This window comes from Corvus hawaiiensis, chromosome 2 (assembly GCF_020740725.1).
Source record: "Corvus hawaiiensis isolate bCorHaw1 chromosome 2, bCorHaw1.pri.cur, whole genome shotgun sequence".
Lineage (NCBI taxonomy): Eukaryota > Metazoa > Chordata > Aves > Passeriformes > Corvidae > Corvus > Corvus hawaiiensis.
In genome coordinates, this window is record NC_063214.1 from 94570409 (window position 1) to 94586769 (window position 16361).

General features: G+C 44.7%; 1 protein-coding gene across 2 annotated transcripts in view; it reads left to right on the plus strand.

Moving 5' to 3' along the window:
• The first annotated feature begins 11852 nt into the window (after positions 1 to 11852).
• Positions 11853 to 16361, plus strand: part of NCK2 (NCK adaptor protein 2) — an 86444-nt gene continuing 81935 nt past the window's right edge. The window contains exons 1-2 of one of the 2 annotated variants that reach the window (XM_048326629.1): positions 11853 to 12172; positions 14236 to 14326. The gene's annotated coding sequence lies outside the window, so the exon portion shown is untranslated. The remainder of the gene's footprint in view (positions 12173 to 14235; positions 14327 to 16361) is intronic. The other variant, XM_048326640.1, reaches the window with a different exon arrangement.

The following is a 16361-nucleotide window of genomic DNA, read 5'->3' on the forward strand; positions in this document are numbered from 1 at the left end:
CTTAAAAATCATGAACATATCCTTTTTCAGTAGCCCTGAAATAGCTTGCAGGAGTAGTTTTTAGGTGGCTAAGAATGGCTCACTGCACTCCTGTAGTTGTTCAGGAAAGACAATGTGGGTGCAGAGGCTCTACATGACATTGCTTCAGCTTCCTGATTGTATGACTGCAACTTAATGAGCTGCTTAGGGCTTGACCCAATGAAAGGTTTAAGTGACTAAAAAAAGGCTTATGTATTATTAAGATTCCTGTACTCAAATCCATACCTTCCTGTTTGATTTCACAAGTCTCTAAATGCTGCCAGCTCTGCAGCTGCATGTGTCTGGGACCGTCCCTGATACTCTTGTCATGTCTGGGTGTGATTGCAACCCAAAAATACATCACTTTGCCTTAAGGGTCTGTCACAGTAGGCTTGGCACACAACCACTGGATGGATCCACCACAGGAGTCAGCAGTGGTTATGGAGCAGCTTTGACTATGAATATGCTCCACCTTTGTTTTTGAAGGTAAAGGCAAATTTATGGGGCAGGAGAAAGAGTGTGTAGTGCCACTGCATAATATGTCAGGTACTTACATGGAAAAGAGGGAGTCAGTAAAATCCAGGGATCTCTATCTCCTAGTCAGCAAAGCAAGCTGACGATCCCTTCATCCTGACCAGAGGAACAGGAGTGGGATCTCTAAGAGATGCTCATGCACCATGTCTCTTGGTGCCAGGTTGCTCCCTGCAGAAGGTGCTGGCTGAGAATGTTCATATTCTGACCCCTTTGCCCCAATGATTTGGTATCACAAATCCCAGGGAGTCAAATAACCACTTTGTGACCCCAAAAATGGAGGTCCCACCCATCTCTCACACCCCTGCCACCACAGAGTTTCTTTCTGTATCTCACAGTGACACCAGCCCTCACGGGTTGGCTTTGTACTTGAGTCACCTCAGTTCAACAACCTGGAAGAAAACAAACAACAGCAAATCTACATAGCTTTATGCCACACTAGTGAGTCAAAGGGAGGGTCCAGTCAGGGCCAGAGCTGGTATAAGCAGGATGCAGGACTGGGAAAGGAGGAGAGGCACATGTTGCATTTCTTCTTTGTCCTTAGCTGAACATTTTGGTGCCTGCATCCACAGGTTGCTCTGCAAGGAACACACTGCCAAGCTCCAGGTTTGGGCCCTGCTCGCTCATAGTGACCACTTCTGCTGGTGAAGACCAGTAAAAATTCATTAGAAAAAGATTAAGTAATGTAAGCATAGGCACCTGTACAAATAGTCACATACAGCTCAAATGGTGGCTCCTGGAGATATGTTTGTACTAGATACATGCTCTCATAGCTTTGGATAAATGTTTTATCTCAGAGCATAAACATTTATGATTTAATCTAGGAATTAGCCTCAGAGACACCACAAATGTCTAGGGTAATATTAACCTTTGTCTCAGATAATCAATTGTTGTTGGTCAGCAAATAATTAATCTGATTGAAGGAGTTCTTAGGTGACACTGGTCAAACTCACACACTTCTGCACTGCTGCAAGCAAAGAACTGTGACCAAAATGCAGCTCCGAATGGGAAAGGTTGCTTCATCCTTGGCACTAGCTCAGCTGATGTATGTAGGCAGTAGAGATCAAGTTTACCAAGACCCTTCTGCCCACCCTGCCCTTTAGAAGGCAAGGAACTGACAGATGAGGGCTCATAAGTAGATCACAATTTGACCTAGAGATATATAAAAGCAGTACAGCATTCATCTAACTGAGAGAAACTAATTGGTAGATATATTTCTCAAGCTGCTTTATTCTGGTTATGTATAATGTTACATTGATTGAAGACATAAGCAGGAAGTACCTGGGAAATGACAACTGAAAAGTGGATTTGCTATATATCTTAAATTTACATCATATCAAAAAATTCATACAGCCCTATTTGAGATTGAAACCCTTTTTTAATATGCATATTATTAAAGAGAAAAAAAGAGAGAAAGAAGAAATTAAAAGGGAAAAAGGAAAATAGGAAAAGGGAGGAAAGAAAAACATCTTTTAAGAGTTAATTCTTCAGCCATTTTCCTCTGGTTTTGAGCTGGCACTCCATGACAACATTTCCATTATATGCTGTCTCTGGTGTATTGCTATCAAAGCATACAGGACTTTTCCATTGAGTGGAAAATTTGCGAGGCTTTCTTGTTTACAACTGAAAAGGTAACAATTCTGATAAAGTAATGGACATAATTATGACACCTTTAACCAAATTGTGGGAAAAACAACTTTACGTTCCCTTAGCCTGGCCATTGCACCTGAATGTGTTATTCTTAAAATCGACACTGATGTTGCTCGTTAACAGCATCCCTGCTCGGAGAGGGCTGTGCGCACTCAGTGACCTCCTGGCTTCAAGAAATCGTAGTAAAAACACTCTCCCTGAAAGTGTAGCTTAAGGATTTTCACAGCAATTGGTGCTCTCAACAGGCTCAGCTTTGGAAGAAGAGTGTGAGATTGACTTCTAGAGGCAGCAAGTGAAGCTCTGGGCTAGAAGGGGACTGGGCAGTTGTATCCATCTCAGCAGAATCCCTCTGCAGTCCTTCCAGGCTCTGCTGTGGACTGCCGCTTCTTCCCAACTGCCCTTGAAAGACCAAGTCCCACCTAAGACTGAAATATAAATGGGTAGATGCTGCACTGCTGTAGTGACCATGCCATCCCCATTATAAAGATTCACAGACAAAGCAGTGTAGGGCAAGTCTCATTAAGAAAAACACTCTGAATGCAGTAGATCTAGGCTGTTTAGAAGCTCTTAAAAAACCACAGGACTACTACTCCTTCAATGTTTTCCTTTTGTGGTTCTCAAAGTGCTTTATGGACGTTTATCAAGCTTATAACACCTGTGAGGTGTTAAAACACTGCTACTTTCCCAAGGGTGGGTAATGTGATTTTTGGGCACCCACATGGAGATGTGTGAAAGTTTCAGAGATATGAAACACCCAGAACCACCAGCTTCTGGTACACATAACTTGTGACCCCAAATAAGCATGATTAAAAATGCAATGACGGGCTTGCTTTTATTTACCTCCTAGTAAAAAAGAGTTTAGAAGTAAAAAACATTTCCAAGTGTGCCTCCACAGCTCTGAGAGCAAGAAATTTTTTATTTGCTTGCGCTTTTTTGCCTGAAGGAAGCTGGGACAACTTAACTAAAGATGCAATTCAGTTTGGTCTGTAAGTAAAACAAAGTACACACCATATTGGATGACTCACAGTGAAATTGCAAGAGCAGATGAAATCAGTGGGAGCCACGAGCTTTTCCGTAAACAATTTCAAAGTTACTGACACCAAAGCACAAGGCAGTGCAGTGTTAGGCACCTGTTAGGGGAACATACAATTAAAATACACAGCATTGTGAGGCAATGTGTTGAATGGGCAAAGAGCAGTGTGGGGACCAGCACAAAGCAGGGTTCACAACATCTTAAGACCAATGTGAACAAAAACATGTCAACATAAAGGCACATTTCATTCCCTCTGGCTTGGATACTTCCCAGGAATTCCCCTCCCAGGGGTATTTCGGTGGAGAGGGCCCAACGACTAGGAGGTTTGGGACAGGAATGGGGAGAATGCAACCACTCCCTGTTATCATTTTTCCCACCCACCCTCCCACGGTGAGGAGTTTTTCTCTCTCCCTATGCTTTCACAGGAGCTCTGAAGCAGCTGGCAAGGGGAGAGAGGCATGCCAGCTACAGCTCTGCTGGCAGGGGCCCTCAAGGGGGGCTGCAAGGCAACCGACCTCAAGCTCTGACCCTCTGCAGGGTTCCCTGTGGTCTGCTGGGAAACTCCTAAGGTAAATGAAACTGTTCTTTGGGGTGAGGGCAAAGGAAATGGCCTTGTCCTGAGTGACCTGCAAAAGGACCATCACGACCTACCAGTATCAACACAAAGTGAATGAGCTGTGATTAAATTCACCTACACAATTTACCCTGTCAGCTAGGGACTTCACCCATCCAATTTTAAATCCCATGAAAGCAGGTTACTGCAGTGTTGAGTTCTACAGAAAGTCAAACTGTAGGTAATTTCAAACCTAGAACAGACTTGATTGTTAGTATTGGGTCAAATAACTCATTGATTGGACCGCTACATTTTCATATGCGAGCTGAACAGCACTGTGCCTCCTGCCTGGTGTGCATTCACAGCTATAGCAAGCAATCTCCACTCAGGAGAGCTTTGGCATTGGAAGAGCTTCAATATTTTAAATTGGGAATTTGGGGAACCATGTGCACCTTTAGTCTGGAATAGACTACTTCCTGCTGAGAGTAGAAACTGGTCCTGTATTTGGCAGATGGCACTGACTCAAGTGTTCATCCAGAGTGCTCTGATGCATATGTCCATGTATGTTCACAGACTACAGATAAACATGTAGTCACTTAGGTTAGTGTGACAAAGGTGTTTGGCTAATGAGTGTCAAAACTGCAAACACAACTGATCTTCCCAAAATTTGTTGAAGAAAAAATAGCACCTGATATATTTCAGCTGGGTACTGGATTTTTCAGCTAAATCAGGACTGACTTTGTTGCTGCAAGCCATAAGGCTAAAATATACCACTTGTATAGGATGACCTCTGTGCTTTACATCTACAAATTATCCCTCTATCTTCCGAGTGAACTATTACTATAATCGTATAAAACCCAGGAATACCAAACTATCAAAGCTTTACTGACCAAGCCAAAGCTATACAGCACTTGGGTGACAGTGACAGCTGGAAAACAGACTAGGAACACTGATTTCTGAATTATTTTTCCTGTCTCTAGACAATTCTTGTATGTAATAGAGATGAGGTAAAAGAATGGTAGTGAAGCAGATCTGAGTTTACATATGCTCAGCCATTTGCTATTGCCATGTTACTGTCTATGCAATAGCAGCTTTAAAAGGGATTGCTTTAAAAAGCCCCAGCCAAGACATCCCTTAACTGTATTTTGAAACCTGATTATTTTTTCATAGCCCCTTCGTCAGTACTAAAAAGTTTGTTCCTTAATGTAATTTATTGTGATACAATCAATATTTAAAATAAATTTTACTTTACTTCAGTTAACAACCCATAGTTATGATTTTGTATAGTTAAAATTTTCTCCATCTCTGATTTAAATTCAGTGTTTCCAGATTTTTTTATGAAGTATTTGTATTTGACCACTGATTTTTATAATGCTGTATGTTATTCGGTTTTTCTGTTATGTATAATCATTCAGCAATTTCAATTATAACTGATAGAGTCAGGAAAATTTCACTTTCAACCATATTAGTTCTTCACACTATTTTTCTCTCAGCTAATTCTAATTTTAATTAGATTGAGCAGCAATTGATTGTACTGATGTACTATTCAATTAATTCCACAGTGATGACTGAGGTTATTTGCTGAGAGACAGCAAAATACCAGAGTACACCAAATTTTACAATAATTACGTACCAGTTCTACTGGAAACAGTGGTCCATCACCTTTTCTACCCAAATGCTGATTTTAAAGTCACACCTATTTAGATACTTTTTAACCTATTTCCCATTAGAAAACAAGGATGACTTCATTTGTTAAGTGTAGAGATCATAAGCTCTGTAACATTAAGAAGGAACTTTAAAGACTGACCATACAATATATCTTGAATTTAAATTTTTCATCAGAGGCAGGTGGAGTCTTGGTTTGTTGTTGTGTGCCCATTGTTTTTTGCCTCCTGTTATTGTAGATCATGTAGATACAGGGAAAATCATCGACTGATCACACTACTCTTATGGTCTTCTTTGTCTTTTAATTCTGGATTGAAAAGTAAAATACAGGCTACACTTCTGTATTTTCTGAACCAGAAAAAACCCAGATTAGACTATGGCCATTGTAGATGATGTTTGATCTGCATGGATTGTGCATCTGTCTAGACTGTAGGCTAAAACCTTTTGCAGTGATCGGTAAGAGTCTGCACTACCCATTCAAACAGGAAATGTTGCATGAAGGTAAAATTCATGCCAGCATATAAAAGCACAAAATTACTTACACTGTCTGACCTAATTCAGAATCCTCAACCTCAAACATTCAAAAATTCAATCATGACACCAACCATGAAACTAATGTAAAATCCTGATTTAAAAGCACATTGATTTTTCTTTTATCTACAGGTCTCTAAGTTCACAGAGAGCAGGCTTCCAGACTTTCCCTGGCAGTCATGAAGGATGAAAACATTGTTTTGAAGGTTGCACTTCTCACATAATCTTATGCTTCTTGGGATCAGTGCTCTGAGAGATATGAAACATTTTGTATAATAATTACAATAATTGGCAAAACAGTTTTCAAAGGCAGGGCCTATGAATAGTCACCAGTTATTAGATTATAATTGGGAAGGCTAATGAGGAGCATTTGTTTCCTTCTCTGCAGTTAACTACAGTATTGTCAGTTTATGAAACTGACACCAGTCAGACCTCTAAAGGGTAAAGTCAGCTCTTTGATATGAAGTTGATAATTAAGGCTGTAGACACATAGTAGAGAGCCAAGCAGGAACTTAAACCCAAGTCAGCATGATGTCACAGGATTGTTGCATTGCCTTCACTCACAACCTGAGCTGCTTTTTCAACCTCTTGGCCCAACTCAGTGCCACCATCCCTCTGCTCCATTTGCCCAGGCTCTTGAGTAAACATGGTCCAGTAATGTATCTACAGATCTGAGGCACAACACTTTGCCACTTTTTCAGATCATGGCTGCTGTACCAAGCCGGGATGGGCCAGAGAAGAAGTCCTGTTCAGGCACCCAAATGCTGCAAGGTTGTGGCTGTGGGTCCTCAAGGAAGCTGCCTTGGAGCTTGGCCCAAGGAGTTTGAGGGTCCATGGGATAAGCCTCCCTGCATCAGTAAACAACTATGTAAACTTGGAAAATGTTCCTCCCAAGCAAAGAAAGAACTGGTTCCTGGGCTTATACAACTCATAAATTGGTCATGCAGCCTGCTGGATCTCCAAGTAAGACAACCTCCTCTGTTTCTCTTCTGTTGTCTCTCCCTACACATTTTTTCCCCATGAGAGGGGAGTATCAACTTGCAGTCCTGAACAAAGTCCAGTGTGGGCAATTGCATTTTGCTGACATAACCTACCACAGCAGTGGAATGCTGTATCCTGCACCACTGGCTCTGAACTGTTGAATGGTTCTGGCACACGGCAGGGTTGTGCTCCTCCCTTAAAATGGCTGCACCTCATGGCTGGAAGATGCAACGCCCATGTCTCTGCACTGTGCAGAACAGCCAACTCTGGACAGAATTTGGTATTTAAGTGCAAAATGGATATTACACAGCAGAGTCAGAACATTTAACAGCAGTATTTTGAATTTCAAAACTGTATGAAAGATCAGTTTTAACCTTTGAATAGAGTTCAAAAGATGTCCCTCAGCACACTTCCACTTTTAAATAAACAGGAGAATCAAGGGCCCTGACATTTCCAAAGCCCAAAACACCAGTTTGTTTTCCTTACATAAATACTTTGAATCTCAGCAACTGTCTACAAAAGATAATGATAGAATTTGTCATAGTAAAATGTGATCTGCTGATAGATTTAGCTTGCAGTTTTACAGTACCTTTGGGGAGCTTTGGTCCATTGAATAGAAGAATTTGGATGTATTGTGAGCTCTAAGGACACGTTCTTCCCCTCAACATTTTTCATAAATGTCACTGAAGATGCAGCAGCCATGCACTAAGTGAGAAAAGCAGCTGCCTTACCGTCAGGCTGAATTAGAATCATAGTGCAAATATACTTAAGTGACTCAGCAGTAACTAAGTGAGTATTTGGGATCTATTCTCCCCTGGTCATGTAATTCCCCTTCATCTACATGGGAATTGAGCATATGTTTTAAGCAGAAACTAAACCTGTAGTGCCGTAAACCCTTCAAGAAGATTTTTTCTTGAGGGAAAAGACACTGATAGAAATTTTCTTCTATCATCTGTTATTCTGTTGTTTGTGGAATTAAAATGAGCATTTTTTTTCAGGTTAGGGAGAATTAAAAAATCACCTTTTTTTTTCCTCCAGTGCCCAGGGTTTTTTTACCTTTCCATTTGTTAGTGACACAGTATTAACAGCCCACCTGTATAAATGGAATTTATTAGACTATTGATACCTTTAAAAGGCAGTTTTGAAAGTTAGGAGTAGTGGTTTTTGAAAGAGGTTGATCACAGAATCATAGAATAAATTAGGTTGTGAAAAGACCTCTCAGGTCATGGAGTCCAACCTACATTAACTCAGATTTAGGTATATTTTGTCCCCAATGGACTAACACAGAGTGACCAAACACCTTTGCTGTCTACCTCTGAAATGGACAACGTTGTTTTCCAGATTTTCAACTTACCAGTCCCTCTTTCTCACATCCCTGTTAAAATGTCTCCCTATGGGAGTGGGTAATAGCTCATACTCTAGATAGAGCAGCTGGTGAGCAAACCTGATGCATCAGGAGAAAAGATCAGGTATTTGCGCAGAAGGCAGAAGCAGCCGCATCTGGGGGGTGGTGGTTGTCTCCTTCCACAACCGGTGTAAATACATTTGTGTGGTTAGGATCTGTATGGCTGGGATCCATATGGTCACATGCCCTTCCTGGGGAAGCCACTGCTCTGCCAGGCAGGTGGTAAAGCACAAGCAGCATCACATAGGGGACAGAAAATGGGTAGTAACGAAAAAAGAAAGGCCAAAAATAATAAAGAAGTTTAAGCCAAAAGACACACTATTGTTTTTTTAGCCTCTTGTGCAAGACATGAACAGAAAGATGAATTGACTGCCATTATGTAATTGTAAAATAGATCTATCACACATCCTCTGGGTTTGGGGTTTGCATGTAGCCCTGTTTGAAGCAGCAGTATGAGGCATGCTGTTTCTTTGCCAAAGACACAGATACATATTTCTATTGCTTAACCATATTTTTCTTTTTTTTTAGTATATAGCTATGGCCTCAGGCTGGGAGAAACATTCATGCTCTTCTCTCCGGTGTATGTATTTTCTAAGGACAGCACCACTCTTATGCATATGCAAAAGTGCATGCTTTACATATTTACTTTCTTTATACAAAACAGCGTGCCTGCCACATCATGTACTGCTTTCACTTCTGTGCATATTACCCCAAATTTATCATCTTCTCATATTTAGAATGTAATTCTCACTCAAATCATAAGCAGCCAGCTTTTCTTAATAACAGTTATTCCAGAGATAACAGCTAATTATGACATTTCAAAAGGCGTACATTAATATTTCAGTAGGCTCAATGTTTTGAAATACTACTCAGGGCAACATCTTGGTTGTTTTTGCAGGGAAACCTAAGGATCCATTCAGCAAATAGGCAGTTAAAACATCCTTCAACATACAAACCCTTGCAAACACTTTCTACAGTGTCTTCTGTTCATCATAAGCCACAGTTTGGAAAAAACCAGCTTTAATGGATCGCTTCTTAATGCAATTAAGTATATTTAACAACAGTATGCTTCAGAGTCCTTAAATTAGTCCTTTGCCTCAAGACAATGTATTCATCCAAATCCCTCCCTAAAACATTCTTATTTTGTAAATCCTATTAGCATTAATCTGCTAAAGTTAGGTGTGCTTTATCTTTTTTTTTTTTCAGATACCTGGAAAGCTTTGAGAGCTACTGCTCATTCAGCAGCTTATGGTTCCAAACACTTCTGGAGGTCTAACTTAGCCTGGAAGCTTTGAAGGATTCATGCCACCTTGCTTTGGACATCCTCAACTGAACAGTGCTATAGGGAAAAGAACAAAGTGCAGGGATTTACTGTAGGATGGCATTAGCGAGGGTGTGGTATAAGAAGGGACAAAACTGAGACCGAAACCTAACTGTGTACTATAAATGCAAAGGAGAGAAGGGATAATTCATGTCTCTTTTACCACTTCCACAGTGCAACTTGTTCCAGAAACAACAGAGATTTTTAACTGAAAGTCCTTGGATGACCGATCCCATTTAAACTCAGCCTAAGTCTCTGCAAGCTGGAGTGAAGCCTGACTGCTGTGAGGCAGAGATAGCCGGGACCCCAAATATTTTCCAGCTCTAAACAAGCATGGTCAGATTATTGTTTCAAAAGGAAGATTAACACCACTCTGAATTGAAGTCAAATGCACGCACAAAAAGCCAGGAAAGGGCCCTTCTGTTCCTCCCTGAGGTGCATGCAAAGTCTTTCTTGGAAGAAAGAAGTGGCCACATTTTCCTTTCAGGTTTATCTCACAGGCACGTGAAAGGCACTTGGGGCTTCCCAAACCCTCAATTAAATGCTGTGAGAATTTGTAAAAGTTAGCAAGCGGAAGAGGGAGTTATTTGAGGATTTCTAAACTATTTTAAGCAGGAACATGGAAAGATTGCTGAGGAAACATTTTTAAATCATCATATTTCAAGCATTTAAAATTTTTGTCCCGAGATCTCACTGCCAGATTAAGCTTGGTCACAGAAAACAAGACAGCAGGGCTGCTGACTTTAATTTGGATTCAGAAAGAGTGGTGTTGCCTAGCCTTGCCTCCCAAGCCAAGAAAAGTCTCCTGAGGAGAACCAGTATGGTTAACACTCCAGCCTCCTCTCCCTCGAAGCTGCCATGTTGCAAAGGGCTTACAGTGTTTTAGAGTGGCTTCCCCCTTCCCCCTGCCCACCCCGAGGGATGATCTTTCCCCATAGCCCAGGGACACTACTGGGGGGAGTGTGCCAAGGGGAAGGCACTGGGGCTGGCAGGTTGGCTATTCCCACTAGAGACCAGGGCCACCATGGGAGGCTTCTGTTCTCTGCCTTTAACCACTCGTGGAGGTGTCTCCCGTGCGCGGAGGGGCACAGCGGCTGGCATGGACTGGACATACACCCAGCCACGGGGCTCTATTTTGGAACTGGTTTACCCCAGGGACTGGCCTGAAGTTGTGTCAGGGAAGGTTTAGGTTGGGTATTAGAAAAAGATTCTTTACCCAGAGAGTGGTTGGGCACTGGAACAGGGTCTCCAGGGAAGTAGTCACAGCACCAAGCCTAACAGAGATCATTTGAAGAAGCATTTGGACAATGCTCTCAGCACATGCTGGAATTCTTGGAGTGTCCTGTGCTGGGCAAAGAGTTGGACTCGACGATCCTTGTAGGTCCCTTCCAACACAGAATATTCTCTGATTCCGTGACTTGGGGCGGCTGCCGTGCCCACCACCCTCTGCCAAGGGCACAACACCTGCGCAGGTACATGCCGAGTCCCCGTAATACCAATCACCGCCCGACCCGGCTGATACGCGGGGCGCTGAGGTTGAAACTTCGCCCCGGGCTGGCAGGGAAGAGAAGGGCCGGGAACAGCTGGGGCTGCGCCTGCCGCGCGGCCAATGGGCGGCGGCGGAAGCACCCCGATTCGGCGGCTGGAAATTCCCCAGCGGCAGCGGCCCCGCGCTCCCGGCCCGTGGGTCTCCCGGCCCGTGGCAGCCCCGGGCGAACCGCGGCGCGCCCCTCCCCGCTCCGGGGCGCTTCCCCCGGCCCAGCCCCGAAGCGCGCGCGTCCCCCCATCCCCGGGTCTCTCAGCGTTCTCCAGTACTTTTCCCGGACGCTTCCGCTCCCAGCGGGGCAGCTTCTCCGGGAGCGCCGGGTCTCACGGGGCTGGGAGGGGACCAGGGAGGGGCAGGAGGCATCAGAGCGCTCCTGCCGGGCAGGGCCCCCTTTGCCCCGCCCCGCGGTCCCGGAGAGGTCCTCCCGCAGAGGGGAGGTAGCCAGCCAGGCTGTCCCTGCCCGTCCTTCCTGCGCTGGAGCGGGGGAGCAGCGGCCCTCCCGGCGGGCAAGGGGGAGCCCAGGGAGCTCCTCCCGCGCGATCCCGGCAGCGGCAGCGGCAGGAAGGGCAGGGCGGGGGCGGGGGCTGTGCCTGTGCCGGGGGGGGCGGTTCGCGGAGGAGGGGCCGCCGCCGCCGCCGGGCGCAGCAGGCAGAGGGAAGGCAGTGAGCGGAGCTGTCGCCGTCGTTGCCGCCGCCGAGGGCCGGGGCCTTGGACGCGTCCGGCGAAGAGCGCAGGAGGAGAAGGAAGGAGAAAGGGGGGAGCCAGCCGGCCCCTCTCGGAGGACGCGGCCCGCATCCGCCCGGGGAAGGGCAGAGGGAAGCGGAGGGGGAGCGAGCGGGCGCCGCCGCCGAGGAGACAAAGAAGCGGAGCCCGCCTGGGCTGGGAGCCTCCCCGCCGCCGCCGCCCGCCCCTCTCCGCTCCCCGCCGGCCGGCCGGAGGTGAGCGCGGCCGCGGGCGGGACGGGGATGGGGCCGGGGCGGGGGCTGGGGCCCGCCGCAAAGTTGTGGCGACCGCGGGGGGCGACGCGGGGAAGGGGCGCCGGGAGCGGGGGAAGGGCGGGTGTCACCTGGGCGGCCGAGGCTCCGCGGCCGCCCCGCGCAGGGGGGGGGCCGGTACCTGCTGGGGGCGGCACGGGGGGCCCGGAGCGGGAGGACGTGTTTGTGTGCCACGTCCAGTTGCGGGGCGGGGGTGGGGGGGGGGTCGGGGGCGGCCCTTCCTTCATCCTCCCGAGTTGCTGCTTGTGTCTGTGTGCGTGTGACAGCCGCTGCTTTGTGCCGCTCGGCCGGGGGGCAGCGCCGGGCCGGGACACCACCCCCCCACACCCCTCGCGGGGCTCCGGTGAATGGAGGCGGCGTATCCGGCGGCCGCGGGGCAGCGCCGGGGGAAGGCGGGCAGCGCCTCCCGGCCGGAGCGCGGCGCAACCCGAAAGTTTCCCGGGCGGGAGCGGGAGCGCCGCCGCCCCGCAGGGGGACCGGCGGGCGGGCGGGCACACCGGGCTGCAGCGGGGACATGGCCCTCGGCCCGCTCGGTTCTTTTTTCTTTCCGTCACCGACTTTCGACTTTAGTAGGGCTGAGGCTGGAGGTTTTCTCGAGGAGCGCGGTGCACTGTGGCCCCGGTTGATACCAGTGTAGGAAAAGGGCACAAAGGTAAAATTACACCTCATGTACTGAGTGTTCAGTGAAGCGCATCCCTGCGTGTTTTGGGAAGAAAATTACTGAAGTTTGTAAGTCTTCTCGCCCTGTTTTTAATTAAAAATGTGCCCAGGCTAACAGCTACCCCTTCCTGGTGGGGTAGGCACTTTGGCCTATCTCAGATCAGGTTGTCAGATTGGGATTCAGGTTTGTAATTCAGGTCTCACCTACAGCTGGCTGATCATGAGTGCTCTCAGTTCTAGTTCCTATGTTGATATCTTCCACTGTTTTTTAACCGTGAATGTGGCCCTCTGCATGCATCAGGGTTATTCCCTGAATTCCATGTAATATTTCACTCGGAGCTGTCATGTTTTTGTAAAACAAAGTGAAACCTTTTGTTGTTTTAAAAGTTAAATGGTGACTGAAAGTCGGCAAGAATTTAAAGTGTTCTTCAGCTTGAACAGCGTTTCTTCCCCTTCTCCTTCCCATGAAGCATTTTTGTTTCTGAGGAATATACTGCTACTGTTCTAGCAGCTCAACGTGGGAGAATTAGACTTCTCTTTCATGAAATGTGGTAGTGGCCTTTGTAAAAACCAGTTTTCATGGCCCAACCACGCATGGTTTGTATCATCGGGAGTTTGGATTAGTAACTTAACTTGGAAGAATTTGAAAGGACTTACTGGGTAGGAGATTATGAAGAATTTCTGTTTGAAAGTACTTGTTTTGCCACTGCTTTTTAGGAATCTGAAGCAGTCTGCACCACATAGATGATGTTAATGGTACTGTGTTTTAATTTTTAGGATTATAATTTCTGATGCAATGTTGTTGCTTCTCTGAACTATTGATTTCACAACTTTGGAAATCAAAATCCTCTGTCTTGCTCAAGTCTGTTTAAGAAGTTGAGCAGATTGCTTTGTCTTTGTAACTGACTTTCTTCTTGTGACTTTGACAGAAGATGTCACTTTTGGGAACAGTGAATAAATGTAGCAATAGAAGGCACCTGTACCATGAAGATCAAGGCTGTAATTAGCAAATATTTTTATATAGGCCATGAAACAGATACAGATTCATTATAATGTTAGCTCTTGTTGCTGTTGTTCTGTATTGCAACATTAGCTGTTGCATTTGCCTCTTACTTCTACCAGATTATGTTTCCGATTGCTTTTGTGAAAAAAAAAAAAAATGATACACAAAATCACTTTTGCTATATTTTCCCAAAACTAACAGCAGAGTTAGCCCTTGATAGTCTGGATGACCCTTTTTATTGCACCCTGGTTACTGAACATATGATAAATTCAGAACTTCAGCCTTTGCCTTGTTGCTGCACAGAAAGGGAACTCATCTCCCCTTCCTGTCTTTTCTTCTCTAGTTTCCTGACTTGCTGTCTGGAAGCTTATGGAAAGGTGTTTGTTCTCTTCGGTGTCACCTTGCATCTTCTGTAGCTAAAGAAGAGAGACAAGGTCAGCCATGTCTGCTGCTTTTCCAGCCTTTGTTTTTTTGTGCCTTGTGTTGTTGTTGGTATGTTAATCCTTTGCAGTGGTCATGGCTTTCTTTGGTAGAAACTATAACAGTAGTGACTCGAAAAGTGATACCCAGATAGCTCTGTTTGCTGGTCGTGGTCTTGAGCAGCAGCAAAACTACCCAGGGTATCTGCATTTTTCATGCTCCTTGAGCATAAAAGCTGCTTCCAGACTCATGGAGACAGGTGCTGTATCAATTTACTTGCCGCAGGTTTGAAATCAAAACCAAGGCATCTTTGAATGCAAAGCGCATGTTCTAGAAAAATATTTTCTGTTTGCATTGAGGGACTGATGGTTTCTAAGCTGTGGCTATTCACAACCCCCCATTCCCAGTGTGTTTTGAGGAAGGAGGATTACTGATGTGGATTTATTAGAGGTGTTTAAGGGAGTTTTTAGATAGCTGAAAACTGTGAAACCAGGTGCTGCCGTGTTTCAGTTAGTTTAGTCAGACAGGGATGGGGTGCTGGGTGCTTGTCGCTGGACACCCTGCTCCCCCAAAGTAGGTCATCTGGCGTGTTGGAGAGGCGGAGGGTTGAGGCACTCTGCAGGAGAGCTACTTTCTGCTTCTCATGAAATAATAAACTTAAAGGCAGTGCTCTTTGTCCTTGTATTTACTAGGTATAGAGAAATGTTGTAGAACAATAGTTTCCAGGGAGTGAAAGTCAAGGATTCTTACTAGCTCCTGAAGTGAACAATGTTCAGAGACAGCTGGGATGGTGTTTGTAATGTGGGAAATAGCAGTGTTTCTTCATCCTGAGGTGGAGAAATGAGGCCTGCACTAATCACTTCACCTGCGAACCATTGTCCAGTCTTTTGAAAAAGTTAGTACATGAGATCCTGGTACACCTTTTGAAAAAATGAGTTTTCTGTTTGTTTTGCTTTGCAGATTTATGCATATTGGCCCAGGAATCCAGAAGTTATTTCTGTTTTAGGTAGTTCCAATTTAAAATTTTCTTGCAAATTAATTAGGCCCATTAGTTTTCTCATAATAATATAGTCATTGGTGTTCTGCCCAATTAAACTGTTGCTCTGTTCAGTGGTGGGTAAAGTAATTCTTCCAAATGTTAAATTTTTTTTTTCTTGAAGTAATCTTTTTTCCTCTATCATAAGGATTCTTAATTGTTTCATAAATGCTAATGGCATGAGTAAATTGAAAGTGCATTGAAATATGAAATATATATATTTATATTCAATTAGGTATATGTGACACAACAAATTAATTTGTTTCTCACCATTAATGGAGTTCATATTTTAAACCCAGCATAAATAATAACTTTGTGTGCAATGAGGTGGCCTGACAATGTACATTTTTAAACTTTAATAGAGTATTGCATATTTTAAGAATTCAGATACAGAGGAATATATCTTGATTAGAGGATACCAACCCATTGCATTTTAAATTACTGCAGCTATACACAAAACCCTGGTGTCAGTAAAGTTTTAGAAATACTCATGCTAAGAAAAACATATGTTAGAGTGGAAGCTCGGGCATGCTGGTATAGCCTGTATTTGTTCACAGTTATAGAAACAAACTTTGTGGTTTAGAGACTTTTTGGTACTATAGGTTTGCTGTGCTGATTTTGGTCCTGATCTCATTAGCCAGTATTAATATGGTGACATGTAACTACTGTTGATCATTTGGTGGAGCAGACAGTGTGGTGAACATGGCACGCTTGGCAGATCCCTGCATTCTCGAAAGTGTTGCTTTTCTCTTACAATCATGACAAAATACAGGTGCAAAATAAAATGCTATACGGGTGTGTTTTTACCTTACCCACTTTTCCTCAATTCATATCAGTTACCGTCTGCAGAGTATGCACAACCATAGAAGCAGACGTGAAAACAGGTAGTGAGATATACCACAGATAGAATATGGCTGAAATTTTATCAGGCAAAAATGGTGAATGTAGTATGTTTACAGAATCGGGTAGCAATTGTCTTAGGCAACCTCCTTTTCAAAGTCTTTTTTTTAATT